Here is a 15,433-nt window from a genome sequence, read left to right as displayed (position 1 = left end):
GAATATGTATATATGTCTTCATTATTTACATATCCACAGATATACATATACATGCATATGTACACACATACACGCATATACTTATACCCATGACTCATCAAAATTTGACCATTGATTACAGCTTTATTCAACATCCAAGTCTTTAATGACAGAACTCTTTATAATTGTTGTGGTCACAATCCAACCTCACTGTACCATCAATTCAATCTACCACCTTGACAAAGTCCATATATATGGTCATTATATAGAAGAGGGTATTTGCTTCTGAATCATCTATCTCTCTTCTAAGATGCTTGTAGAGTGACATGATTACAATCACTCCATCAAAATGTTGATGTAGGCAGTGAAGATGATTTATTTATTTTTTTTTAAATTTCAACATTTATTTTCAAGTGCCAACTTTGTAAAGCACTGCTCTTTACTTGGAATTCTATTCCCAGATTGTCTTCACTTAAAATGCATTGTACCATCTTGAGTAGTATTCAGAGTTTTTCAACAACTTTTTTAGTTGCTTCTGTACTATCACAAAAGCATTTTAAGGGCATATCTTTTGTGTTGCCTTAACTAAACAGACACCAAACAAGTCAGAATTCAATTCCCAGTTGATAAAACATCTCTGGGAAACATGGTTGTACTGTCTGAGCTACTTTAAAAGGACTCTGGATTGAATTGATCCAGTGACAAGATTATGTGTTGTGAACCATGCATTTTCAAATTGGTTTCTCTTGTATCTAAGCAATTCAGAGCTTTTAAGTAAAGTAGGCAATTGTAAGGGTGACACCACAGGAGAACAATCTGGTTTTGGCCAGTGATTAGAATCTCTAGTTTAAAATTGTACTATTTGCTATCTGGTAGTTACATTAGAATGTATGCAATGCAAGTGCTTTGCAAGTTGGGGGTGGAGGAGGAAATAGTAAACACCACAACACAGTAGAGCAAAATTCCCAGAGGATAAAAGGTAAATATTCCCTTGACTGGGTCAATAAAGGATGTGCTAAGATGTGAGCACATGAGGGTGTTAAAGGGCTAATACAAGCAAACAAAACACAGGTAAAACTCTAAGGCTATGCCAGCAATGGTCAGAAGACTCATAGGCAAATAGAAATTAAAGAGGCCAAAAATATTATGGGGTAGGGCAACGCTGGACATTTAAAATCCATACAAACAGCCATCCTGTGGGATGCATACAGGAGTGAATAGAGCAATGTAATATTGACAGAAAAAAGGACAGATGAGACTTTCAGCAAACAATAAGAAATGAGGAAATAGGGTCAGAGAATCAAAAAATACATTAATGAATTTAAAAGATTCATTATATGGCTATTTTGTGTCAGGTACAGGGTGCTAGGGATACAAATACAAAGAATGAAATAATCCCTACTCTCAAGGAGTTTCTTTTCTAATCCAGTTCTTATATTCTATCTTTTCTTGAGCCAGCAGAGTTGACATCTACCTTATAAGGAAGTACTTTTTTGGTGGGGGTGGGGGTTGGTAATGAGGGTTAAGTGACTTGCCCAGGGTCACACAGCTAGTAAGTGTCAAATATCTGAGGTGAGGGCGGGTTTGAACTCGGGCCGTCCTGAATCCAGGGCTGGTGTTCTATGCACTGCGCCACCTAGCTGCCCCATAAGGAAGTAAATTAAAAAGAACTCGTTCATGTAAAACTTTAAGATTTAGAAAGGATTTTCTATACAACAGGTAATGTTAAATACTACTATTCCCAAATTATAGATGATTGAATGGAGGACTGGAAAAGCAAAATAAATCAAATCTATGGTCCTGTCTTATTCTATTCTTGTAAATGAGGGCTGTGGACTATATAATAATACTACTAGTTATATGTTGAATTGGCTGAGTAGCTAGTCCAAAAGAAAGTAGTAATTAATGGTTCAATATCACTATTGGAATGGCTCAAGAATCTTCCCTTAAAAAAAAAAGAAAAGAATCTGCCCTTGGTCCTGCTCTTTTTCCACATGTATCAATTACCTAAATAAAGATATAGTTTGAATGATTATCAAATTAGATAACAGTCCAAAGGGATATAACTAACATTGGAATCAGGAAATCTTGAAACCTTGATAGACTAGAATGCTGTGGGTTTTTTTTAATTAAATTTTGGATTTCTCAAACAACACTCCCCCCAAAAATAAATTAGCAGTTCTGTGTACAAAGTAGAACACATACATACTCACACACATGTTTAAAACCCTGAATCTATTCTACACTACTTAATTTTTAAAAAATCTACAATAAATTCAATACTTTACTTTCTAAGCATTTCTGCATTTCCTTGTAAATTTGTCTTTTCACATCTTTTCATTTAAAAAAAAGTTTTAATGGACATTTTTTCTGTTATTATTTTTCATTTTTTAAAAATCACTATTACTAGCATAGCTTGAAATCTCTTTTACCACAACAATAATCGCAAAACCTTGTAACAACCTAAAAATAAAATAAAAATTAATATGGTGCCTTCCAAACTCATAGGCAGAAGGTGGGGAATATAAATAATGTATTGCATATCCCTTCTCCTCCTTTATATACTTGTGAATTCTTTTAACCTCCTTTTTATATACATCAAAAAAGGAGAAACCCTATTACAAATTAGGATACCAGATACTATCCTTGTCTTATTTAACTCTCTCAATACCTTTTGAAGACTTTAATATTCTAAAGGGATATTAATCTCCTCTCTGATAAAACCAAAGACTCTAGCTTCCAGGGTAAGAACTCACTATTTTACAAAAACTGCAGGAATAACTGGAAAATAGTATGGCAGAAACTAGGCATAGACAAACATCTAGCACTATATACAAAGTCAAATCAAAATGTGCGTGTGATCTCGACATAAAGGGTGATACCATAGTCAGCAAACTAGAAAAGGAATTAATAGTTTACTTGTCAGATCTATGGAGAGGGGAAGAATTTATTACCAAAGATGAAATAGAGAACATTATGAAATACAAAATAGATAATTTTGATTATATTAAATTAAAAAGGTTTTACACAAACAAAACCAATGCAACGAAGATTAGAAGGAAATCAGAAAGCTGAGAAACAATTTTTAGAGGCAGTGTTCCTGTTAAATTCCTCATTTCTCAATCATTTACATAACTTAATCAAATATATAAGAGGCAGCTAGGTGGCACATTGGGTCAAGCAACAGCCCTGGATTCAGGAAGACCTGAGTTCAAATCTGGCATCAGATACTTACTAGCTGTGTGACCCTGGCTGAGTCACTTAGCCCCAATTGCCTCACCCCTATATATATATATATATATATATATATATATATATATATATATATATATATAAACTAGGCATATATATATATATGAAATCAAGTCAATTGAAATTTGAGAAATGGTCAAAGGATATGAACAGTCAGTTGTCAAATGAATAAATCTATAGTCATATTGAAAAAAATGTTCTCAATCACCAATGATTAGAGAAATGAAAATTAGAACTACTCTGAGGTAACACCTCACACCTATTCAACTGGCTAATCTGACAAAAAAGAAAAATTATAAATCTTGGAGTAGACATGGGAAAATTGGAACACTAATACATTGTTGGTGGAGTTGTGACATGATCCAACCATTCTGGAAAGCAATTTGGAACAATTCCCAAAAGGATACAAAACTGTGCATACCTTTTGACCCAGAAATACCACGGTTAGGTTTATAACCCAAAGATATCACAAAAAAGGGAAAAGGACACATATGTACAAAAATACTTATAGATGCTCTATTTAAAGAATTGGACATTCAGGGGCTGCCCATCAAGTGGAGAATGACCAAACAAGTTGTGTAATATTAATCTAATGGAATACTATTCTACTCTAAGCAATGAGGAGCAGGCAGTTTTCAGGAAAAAACCACACACACACACACACACACACACACACACACACACACACACACACACACACACACAACAACAACAACAACAACAACTTGGAAAGGCTTATATGAATTGAAGCTGAGGTAAATGAGCTGAACCAAGACAACATATTACCCAGTATCAACAACAATGTGTGATAATGAACTGTGATATACTTAGCTTTTCACAGCAATAAAGTGATCGAAGACATTTTCAAAGGACTCATGATGGGCAATGCTCTCCACATTCAGAAAAAGTATTATGAGGTCTATATGCAGATTGAAGCATATTCTTTTCACTTTTGTTGTTGCTTTTGTTGTTGTTTCTTCTTATGTTTTATTTTGTTTTCTTCTGATTCTTCTCTCACAACATGACTAATGTGGGAATATGTTTAACATGATTATACATAAATAACTTAAATCAGATTGCTTACTCTCTTGGGGAAGGGGAGAAAGGGAGGAAGAGAGAAACATTTATAACTCAAAATCTGACAAAAACAAATGTTGAAAACTATCCTTACATGTAATTGAAAAAAAATAAAATAAAATGCTATAAAGAAAGATTCTAAAGTGACACATGTACCACTACTTGGTCCATTTCCAAAAATGATTAGGGAAAAAGGAAGTGTATAGCAGTTCTCTTTGTAGTAGCAAGGAACTGGAAATTGCAGTAATGTTTATCAATTGGGGAATGGTTGACCAAGTTTTGGTATGTGATTGTGATGGAATACTACTGTGTTATAAGAAATGATGAGCTCAATGGTTTTACAAAATACATGGAAAGACTTGCATGTAATAATGAAGAGTGAAATGAGCAGAACCAAGCAAACATTGTATATAGTGATAGCAATATTGTTTTAAGGATGAGTTTGAGCAAATGAATTATTTTAACTATTATTACTATCCAAAGTATAAAGGACTTAAGAAGAAAGACACTATCTGCATCCAGTGAAAGAACTTATAAATAGAAGTATGTATAGAAATAGAAATAGAAATACACACACACATGCACTGATTTGTGTCTAATGATATCCATCTCTGTTGGGGGAAAAGTGGGGAAGGGAAAGAAAATGTACATGATTATTTTGTCTTATATTTGAAATACAAAGTTGTTCATAGTAGATTTACAGTTTCATATGTAATCATCCATGTTTTTATTATACTTTGTTATATAAATGCTTGTTTTATTCCACAAAATAAAAATAAAATAAAAGGGACACGTTTACACTCTATTACATTGTGAACATTTCAATATCATAATGCACCTTCCAAAGGCTCAACTAAATTTAACTCCCTAGGTTTGTCTTGACTCTTTTGCTTTTATTTCAAATTTTCTACTAGTATTTTCATCAGGAGTGCCTTGTAACATGATACTAATATTTTCATGGAAAATTAGTCTTGGGAATTAACCAATACATTTGACCTTTTTTGAATTTTATATTCCAAGATCATTTTTCATTTATAGAAGTTGACAGGTTTTACAAGATATTGTGTTTCCATAGTGCCTGAACTCTTTCTGATTCTTTGCAATATTATTCTTTATTTTGTAATAGCAACTTTATTTCTGGCTCTTTGTAATAAGTTCTGCTTTGTACTAGAACCTCTGAATTTTATCTGTTATTTATTGGACATACTTTATGTTTTTTATGAACTGAATGATTGGTTGGTTCTATTTTCATTCTGTCTCTGGTTCTCATAGATATAAGAAGATTCATTTATAATATAAAAATGTAATATCTAGTATTTTTTTGGTGGGGAAATCATATATTACTGGGACTATGATGATTCCTTTTTGTTTGTTTAGACCTTTTTTTTTTTCCAAATTACATGTAAAAACAAATTTTGACATCAATTTTTTAAAACTTTGTGTTCCAACTTCTCTTCCTCTGTCCCTCCCTACTCCACCCCAAGAACTCAAGCAATTCAATATAAGTTATACATGAGTAGTCATGGAAAACATCTCCATATTAGCCAGGTTGTGAAAGAAAACAAATGAAAACAAAACTCCAGATTAAGGAACTATTAAAAAAATTTATGTGTGAATCTGTTTTCAGATACCATCGGTTCTTCTTCTGTAGATGTATTACAATTTTCATAAGACCTTCAGAGTTATATTGGATCATTGCATTGCTGAAAATAACCATGTCCTTCATAGCAGATCATCTTATGCTATTGTTGTTCTTTTGCATACAGTACATTTTACTCTGCTTCTGTTCATGTTGGTCTTTCCAGGTTTTACTGATAGCATCCTATTCATCATATTTTTGTTTCCTCCAAAGGAACTAAAAAAAAAGAATTATGTTTCAATCTGTTTTCACATACCATCAATTCTCTCTCTGGAGTTGGACTGCATTTTTCATTAGACCTTCAGAGTTACCTTGGATCACTGCATTGCTGAAAATAACATTAATCATTCACAGCAGATCATCTCACAATAATACAGTAGATTTCATTATTCATTAGCTAATGCAGATCCCTTCAGGTCTTTCTGATAGTATGCTGGTCATCATTTTATTTTTATACTAACCTACAAATACATAGTGCTTTTTTTTGGTTTGTTTTTTGGGTATATATTACTTTAAAGAGAGATTTCCTTACAATAAGTGCATGAGGTTGATTATTGCAACAACAATAATAATTTAGCTTTATATAGTACCTTAAACTTGACAAATAATTTTCTTCACAATAGCCTAGCAAAGTACCATATGTTTTGCTATAATCATCAATTAATCAATTAATCAATCATCATAACTGTTTCCCTCCATCCTATTCCCATCCTATGATATTTACTCTATTTTCTATCTTCTTTTACCCTATTTCTCCTCAAAAGTGTTTTGCTTCTGACTTCCTCTTTCCCCACTCTGGCTTCCCTTCTTTCACCCTCCCCTCCTTATCCCCTTCCCCTCCTACTTTCCTGCAGGGTTAGATAGAATATTCCACCCTATTGAGTGTGTATGTTATTCCCTCCTTGAGCCAACTCTGATGAGACTAAGGTATTTGATCTAATTTTGATGAGTGTAAGGTTCATTCACTTCCTCACTCCTCCCTCATCTCTCCCCCAACTCCATAATCCCTTTGCTATTTCTTTCATGTGAGATCTCTTTCATGAAATTTCACCCCATTCTACCTCTTCCCTTTGTCATCCCCCTGTGCATTCCTCTCCCCCTTCACTTTTATGCTAAAGAAGTGTGGAGAACAATTTTCAATTGGGGAGTGTTAGCTAAGCGGCTCGCCGCAATATTGAGGCAAGGAAGGAGACCAGCAGCCTCCCTCAAAACAGAACAGGATTTATTTTAACAAGAATGAACTTAAAACACACACACACACACACACACACAAACAGGATCAGTAGGATCAAGGGAAAGGAAATAAAATGGGGAAAGGGAAATTATACAATGTGAGAAAACACCAACACCCAGGAATCAGCTGAACACAGCAGCACTCCTGTTGCCTTACAGCTTCCAGCTAGAATGGTGAATTCTCCTCTCCATTCCCAGCAAACCCCACACAGCCCCCAGCCAATTGGCTGGCCCCTCTGACAGTCACATGACTGCCCTCACTAGGCTTCCAATCATTATAATTTTGCCTAGCCCATGTAGGTGTCAGCAAGTGGTGAAGACATGAGGTGCCAGAGCCATGGCAAGAGCTACAACCAGTGGAGCACTGTGAGGTTTGCAGAGCCCCAGGCCAGTGTGCCAAAGTGTTTTTTGTTTTAAATTCTAGCCAAAAGATGGGGTCATAAAAACCTCAAATAATAATTAATTCTTTACATTCCCCCCTTTGTTTCGTCAAGAAACACAGGGTGTTTCCTTTATGGAACAATAAATAATAAACAATAAATAAATAAACCAGAATATCATAACCAATGCTAATAAACAATATACTAATAATAATATAGGAAAGGGAAAATACATATTACAGATGATGTAGGTAGTAACAGAATGAAAAACAAAAACCAAAAATGTCCATTTAAAGTCCTTAAAATCTTTTCTTCAAAGGAGGGTTGAGATGTCATCAGGGGAACTGGACTTTGTTCTGAATTCTGGTTGTCTCTGGAACTGCTGGGTTTTCATTAATATTTAGCATAGCATTGTCAAAAATTGTTCAAATTAAATAATGAAAGTTTTTCAAAATATACAAAACAAATTTAAGCTTGATATATACAGCATATTGGAACCCCCCTTTGGAAGATACTCATATCCATATGCAATGCAAAATTGAGACAGTTAAGGCATTGCTAACACTTTTTACCACTATATGTATGGATCAAGGCCAAAGTTTGTTATGTGTCCATGATAACACCTGAAAATGTTATGGAAAGGTTACCATACCACATCTTGTAGTGCATAGAAATCTAATATTTGTGCTAGGCCTCAGGTGGAAGGATTCTGACCATGCCACCAGATTGAGTGAAAAAGCCAAGTTAAGTTAAACCAGGTGCATGTGTTAAGGCCAACATGACACCAGACCATTTTTGGAGTAAGAGAGGAAGAAACTGGAAGATGTCCAGCAATTATGCTCTACATAGCTGCTCTCAGAAGGAAACTATGGACTTCCTGAATGTATTTGGCTGTTCTCTCAACCAGCATCAGGGTATCTTACATATACCTGTCTCTCCTCCTGTTGTACATATATATTCTCTCCAGGGCCTGCAACATGGAGTTGAACCATCTCCATTAATCTCATTGTAAGAGCAATTAGTCTCTGGAATAGTAAGTTTCCATAAATCATAAATCTCATATTAATTTCACCAAAGACAATTTGATGGTAAAAATGTGTGCTACACTGCATAACTTTGGATTTACTTGAAATTATATATATATATATATATAAAATCCCAAAACATACCCAGAATATACGCAGTCACAATGACATACAAATGATAAATGAATGTAAATGGTTTATATTATTAAACATTATTACAGAATCTTCATTAAGCAAGTGTGATTTAATAATGGGATTGAGCAGATACTCAAAGACCCATCTGGAGATTAATCAAGACTGATTGAATCAAGTGAGAGTGATTGACTGCTGATTAAGCCGACTTCAAGTTAATTGGATTGTGATCACACCTGGGTATCCCTTAAGAAGGTATAATTCTCAGAAACTAGACTATGAACTCAACTTGAGAACACCTTCAAAGACAATGGATTTGGATGACGCCAACCAATCACCTTGAAGCAGGGTGTAAGGACCGCCTCTGTTCCAGATGTATAAAAAAGCTTCTACAAACATCTTGTGGAGGATTGCTGATTAAAACAGGCTGGAAAAGGGTGTGTCTGATTCGTGGAGGAGGACTTCAGGAAGAACCCAACCAGGCTGGAACTCTAGGCTAGGTAGGACTTCTTTTTCATAACCTTCTGAACTCTTTGTAAATATCTGTATGCTCTAATAAATATTTAATGCCCAAAGACTGGTACTGAAGCCTTTTAAATTTTGGTGACCACAATTAAGATTTTAAACATCACACAAGTAAACCACATCATCTTGTCCATGAATTCTTTATCTAGTACAATGAAAATAACAGATACTTGAAATGATAAACAATTTATCAAAAGGAAATAAAACATCAGTGAGACTCGATATGTTCATTAATTGTCTTATAAATCAAACAATGAGGTTCCATAACCCTTTCTAGAAGACAGATCCATGTGCTCTTGGTGGAAAAGTCCTTCACCTGTAGGAGGAAACACTTGTTTAAGGTAAGAGCTTATAATGCTAGAATTTACGGTATACCACATTTTTTAAACTGGTTCCCCAATTCTCTGCATGCCAAAGTGGCAGGTGTTTCTGAATCATCATTGATTCTTCTAATGCTGTCATAATGACCTTTATGGTAGAAAATATGGAGTTCTTTAGCATCGGCTTTTTCTGTGCCACAAATTTGCCATAGAGGTTTATTCAACTGGTGAATGATTAGATTCAGTTAGTTATGTTTGGCAAAGGCTACAATGGTGTCATTCTCAGCACAAGTACCAGCTTTTTTCAAATCAGCAACATATTCTTCAAAGGGAATATCTGTTTCTATAAAAGACCTAAAGTCTTCTTTATGACTGAGCATATAATTAGCAGTCTCTTATCTGTGTTTGCGATGGTTTTTGGAATGACCTTCTAACTGGTCTCCAAGGGCTCTGAAAAAACAATTTCCATCTCCTGATACCTTACGGAGTTTGAGTCCCAGGTATTGCAATTGAGTGATAATACTTGCAAATTGGAACTGTCTATTACCCCTGTGCTCTGTTCGGTTTCTTTTCTCTTTAGCAGCTGGTTGAGTTTTATCTGAAATTACTTTACCCACAAATGGTGTGGGCTTCATGTGGGAACAATGAATCCAAGATTCCTTTTCTCCAATTTTAATAGCAGTAGGAGTTGTCAATAATACCTGAAAAGGTCCCTCCCAAGATGGCTGGGTCCCACTGGTCTGATGAAAATTCTTTATATACATTGTCTTCAGGACTTAAATCATGCAAAGAAAAGTCTAAAAGACAAGCTTGTACAGAAACTCCTGCTTCATGGAGTTCACATAGCCTAGTTTGTAGTTCCTGTGTATAGGAAACAACAGAAGTATCACCTCCCACCAGTGATGTATAGACTGAGGAAAAAGTTTTAGCTTGGATAGGAGGGTGAGCAAAAAGCATCTTATAAGGAGATATGTGGAGTTCTCCTCTTGGTCTACTGCACAGATAGAATAATGTCAAGGGTAGAACATCAGGCCATTTTAAATGGGTTTCAGTACATAATTTGCCAATCATGTTCTTAAGCTCTTTATTCATATGTTCAACTTGGCCTGAGCTTTGAGGGTGGTAAGGAATATGAAATCTAGGAGTTACTCCCAAGAAAGAATAAATCTGGGAGAGAATTGAATCTGTAAAATGTATACCTCTATCAGAGTCAATGTATGCTGGTGGCCCAAAGCGAGGAACAATTTCTTTAAGGAGAGCTTTTGCCACAAAGCCAGCAGTTGCTCGTGGGGCAGGAAAAGCCTCTACCCATTGAGTGAGCTGGTCAACAATAACAAGGCAAAATTTATATTGTCCTGCTTTGGGCACAGAAATAAAGTCAATTTTTAGATGTTCAAAAGGTGTATATGTCAAAGGGCGCCCTCCATATGCTTTAGCACAGAAGGCATGTTGATTGTAACATCGACATGTTGAGCAACCCGAGCAGATTCAAGCTGTGTTGGTTATACCTGGTGCTTACCAGGTCCTTATAACTGAGTCCACAATGCCTTGTGTGCCAAAATGGCCTTTCTTTTGAATAGAGAGGCATACCTGGTGATAGAATTTCCAGGGGAGAATTGGTTTTCCCTTCGAAGACATCCAGACTCCATTGATCTGTTTAGCCTTGAATCTCTTTTCCCACCTTTCTACTTCAGAATCATCATAAGTTAGGTGGAGGGAAACATCCTCAAAAAGTGAGAGGTTAAATACATGTTCAGGGGTTTCTAAAGCAGTGACCTTAGCTGCTGAATCAGCTTGTGCATTCCCCTTTGAAACAGGATCACTATTCCCTGTGGGGGCAGGGCAATGTACAATTGATAGAACAGAGGGAAGTTTCAGGGCAGATAGGAGGTCCTTGATAAGGTCTCTGTTAGCAATAGCTTTGCCAGAGGATGTTAGAAAGCCCCTCTGTAGCCAAAGCATGCCTACAGCATGGCAAATGCTGAAGACATATCTGGAGTCGGTATAAATGGTAGCGCTCTTCCCTTTGGCTATGTTTCAGGCTTGTGGAAGAGCTACAAGTTCAGCAGCTTGTGCACTAAAATGGGAAGACAGAGAAGCTGCCCAGATAATATCATAATCAGAAACTACAGCAGCCCCAGTGAAATGGGTGCCATCTTTCATAAATGAAGAACCATCCATATAGAGGACAATATCAGGGTTCTCTAAAGGTGTATCCAAAAGGTCATCATGGGGTTTCTCAGCCATATCAACTAAAGAGGCACAGTCATGCAAAGGCTCCCCCAAGAGTGGTTAGGGAGCACTGTTGGTGGGTTAAGGACTGTACAGCTTTTTAAAGTGATATTTTCATGACCTAGCAGGGTTACTTCATATTTAGCCAGCCTTTGGTCTGAAAAGGCTTGTGTTCTATGGCGTAATAAGAGGGCCTCTACTTTGTCAGGACATTATATTGTAAGAGGATTCCCTAGGACCAAATCAGAGGCTTTTTCCACCAAAAGGGCTATAGCTGCCACTGCCCTGAGGCAGGGTGGCACCCCAGAGGCTACAGAATCTAGTTGGATTGAATAATAAGCTATTGGACGCTGGACAGGTCCTAATGATTGATTCAGGACCCCAGAAGCCACTCCCTTCTGTTCACGCACAAAAAGAGTAAAAGGCTTACTGTAATCTGGGAGTCCTAGTGCAGGTGCTGATAACAATACCCACTTCAATTTTATTATAGCTGAGAGATGCTGGGAATCCAGCCGTAAAGGTTCTGGGACAGAATTTTTGGTTAGAGCTATAAGAGGCTTAGTAATTTCACCAAAAGAGGGTATCCATTGTCTGCAATACCCAGCTGCTCCCAGAATGGCCATTAACTGCCTCTTAGTAGAGGGAGCAGTGAGTTGTTGAATAGCCTGGACTCACTTAGGAGAGACAGAGCAAGTTCCAGCAGCCACAATGAAGTCCAAATATTCTACCTGTGGCAAACCATTGCTCCTTTGACTTAGAGACCTTGTGGCCTCTCTTGTATATTTCTAATCTGTCTTCCTGATAGATATCGGCATCAGGGGAGGCTAAAAGTAAATCATCAACATACTGCACTAAAGGGGACCCTTTAAAAGTAATAGAGGTCAGGTCCTGTTGTAAAATTTGAGAAAATAATGTAGGACTGTCCACAAATCCCAGTGGGAATCTAGTCCAAGTCCACTGTGTATTTTTCTAGGTAATGGCAAATACATACTGGAAGTCCTCATGCACTGGTATAGAGAAAAAGGCAGAGCAGAGGTCTACCACTGTGAAGCATGTAGCCTCACATGGGATTGAAGAAACTATGGTGGCAGGATTAGGGACTATAGTATGTATAGGAATAACATAATTGTTAATTGCTCTAAATCTTCTACAAAATGATAAACAGGTTTTCCATCTGGGCCAGGCTTGGGTTTTTTAACTGGCAAAATTGGAGTATAACATGGAAAATTATGGCATGGGACAATAATACCCTGACTTTTCAAAGCCTCAATAATAGTGGTGATCCCTTCTATAGCTTCTTTAGATAATGGATACTGTGGAATGGATGGAGGTGGTCCCCCTTTAACTTTAATAGTAACAGGCATAGTAGATTTAAGGAGCCCCACTTCAGTAAAGAATGAGGCCCATAGGGACTCAGGAATATCGGAGGGGATTTTGGATGTATCCCCTACTGTTCCTTGAGCATCTGCAATCAAAACTGGTAATAAATGAACAGTATCCTCTGGGAACCACAGAGAGACAGCCCCATCTGGAGCACAAGATATGGTTGCTCTAAGTTTACAAAGGAGATCACAACCTAATAAATTTACAGTGGCAGCAGGCATAAGTAAAAATGAATGTTCTACAGTTAAAGACCACCATAGATACCATGCAAGGAGTTCATTCTGCCACTCTTTGGGCCTTACCTGAGACTCCGACCACATTTAATGATCCAATAGCATTGCATCCAGGGTCTGGTTTATGCACTAAGACTGATTTAGAGGCTCCTGTATCTAACAGACAATCATAATACATGTCCCCAAATTTGAGGGTCACATGGGGTTCTTTACTCTGGGGAGGTGAATGAATTGGTACAAGAGGGTTCAAAAATTCAGGACCTGGAAAAGTAAAGCTTTCTGTATGTATTTTCCACTCCTCCCCTGGACACCCTCAGTCTGGTGTCTCCCTCTGAGGGATTCTAGAGTTACTCCAATTCTGATTCTGTCCTTCTGTGCCTCCCTGATAGGGTCTACGATTATACTGATTCTGGTTGTAATAAGGCCCATAATTATCTTGGTTGTTTCCTTTCTGGTAAAAATTTCCATAATTATTCTGGTTTCTCCTGAAAAAAAATATTCCAGACCCTGAGTTACTGCCCACCTGAATTCTTGCTTTCTAATTCTACATTCTCTCAATGAGTGTCCTTGTTTTTCACAGTACTGACACACCTTAGGGGTTTTGTCCTGACCTTTAAATGCCTGACCTGAAAGTACTGGTGCCAGAATGCTTTGCTTAGCCATATTGTCTTCATTCACCTCAAAGATATAGGTGGCAATTTCTTTAAGCCTTTTTACAGCCATATCGTTCCAGCCTGGACACTGTATCATAAAAAATTATGGATTTCTGGCAATGATTGATATACAAATGTATTCCATACAATATAGGAATCTTTTGAGTCTAGTGGGTCCAGTCTTGTAAATTGCCTAGTAGCTTCACAAAAACTATCATAAAATCTATTAGGTTGTTCATTAGGCTCCTGAACGAGTTTTAAAAATTGTTGCCAGTTGTCAGATTTCTTAGAACAGGATTCCATTCCTTTCAGTAGCATTTCCCTAGCATTTTTTAATTCTTGGAATTGCTGTGGATCCTTATAATCCCAGTTTGGCTCCTGGAGAGGCCACTCTGTTAAAGCTTCCCCGGAAAACACTAAGGAATGTCCTGTTGTGACAATATCTGCAATTTCACTTGGGGATAGTATAATTTCCATATGACAAGTGACATTGGCCCAAATGGGTTGATATGTATTAAATATAGACCTTAACTGTGAAAGTACTGACTTCGGATTCTGATCAAACCTAGGTATAAGTTTCTTCCATGCACTCAGATCCTTTGGACTAAATGGGCTATGTTTTATGCCATGCTCCTCTGCAGGCTGTAACATCCTGTAGGAATAGCAGTTTCTGTTGATCTGATTCTAAAGACTGGTCTAAATCTGTTTTTGAATTCAGGTCATCTCCAATAGAGAGACATGTTCTTGTATCCCTCTGAACACATGGTCTTCTATGGTAATATCCCTTCCTCTCTTTACAGCTTTTTTGAAAAAAGTACCACATTGCAATAATGACAATAATGAGGATAAAATTTATAGATATTTGAGCTATAATTATAGTAGTATAGTAAAGTTTGAATTTAGTTGTAATGCTTCCAGTAATATTGAATATGTGCTCAGTGGGAAAGATAAATTCTCCCATACCATTGTTCCAAAGATTTTTTAGTGAGTTTGTGAGGAGGAAACTAGCAAAGCCATGAATAAATATTTAGCAGTCCAATAGTTTAAATCGGGCCAATATGCTGTCCCAAAACATGCCAATTAAAATATAGAAACGGGGAGCCAAATATTCAATCATGGTGCAGTTCAAAATGGACCAGCTTTTCTCTGACCAACGAGATAAATGATAAGGTTTTTTAAGAGCAAGGGAGATTGCCTAAGGAGGCAGTGGGGGAGGGGCAAGAAGGTCCCCCAGGTTAGTTGGCTCGTGGCCAAATAAGGGGGAAGGAGGGGTTTAAAGAAATTCACTAGGTTAATCAACTCCTGGCTTACTCGCCAAAAACTGTGGGGACCAATTTTTAATTGGGGAGTGTTAACTAAGCGGCTCGCCG

The sequence above is a fragment of the Dromiciops gliroides genome, chromosome 5, assembly GCF_019393635.1.
Source record: "Dromiciops gliroides isolate mDroGli1 chromosome 5, mDroGli1.pri, whole genome shotgun sequence".
In the NCBI taxonomy this organism is placed as follows: domain Eukaryota; kingdom Metazoa; phylum Chordata; class Mammalia; order Microbiotheria; family Microbiotheriidae; genus Dromiciops; species Dromiciops gliroides.
The sequence above is the reverse complement of the archived record's forward strand: the minus strand, read 5'-3'. Positions refer to the sequence as shown.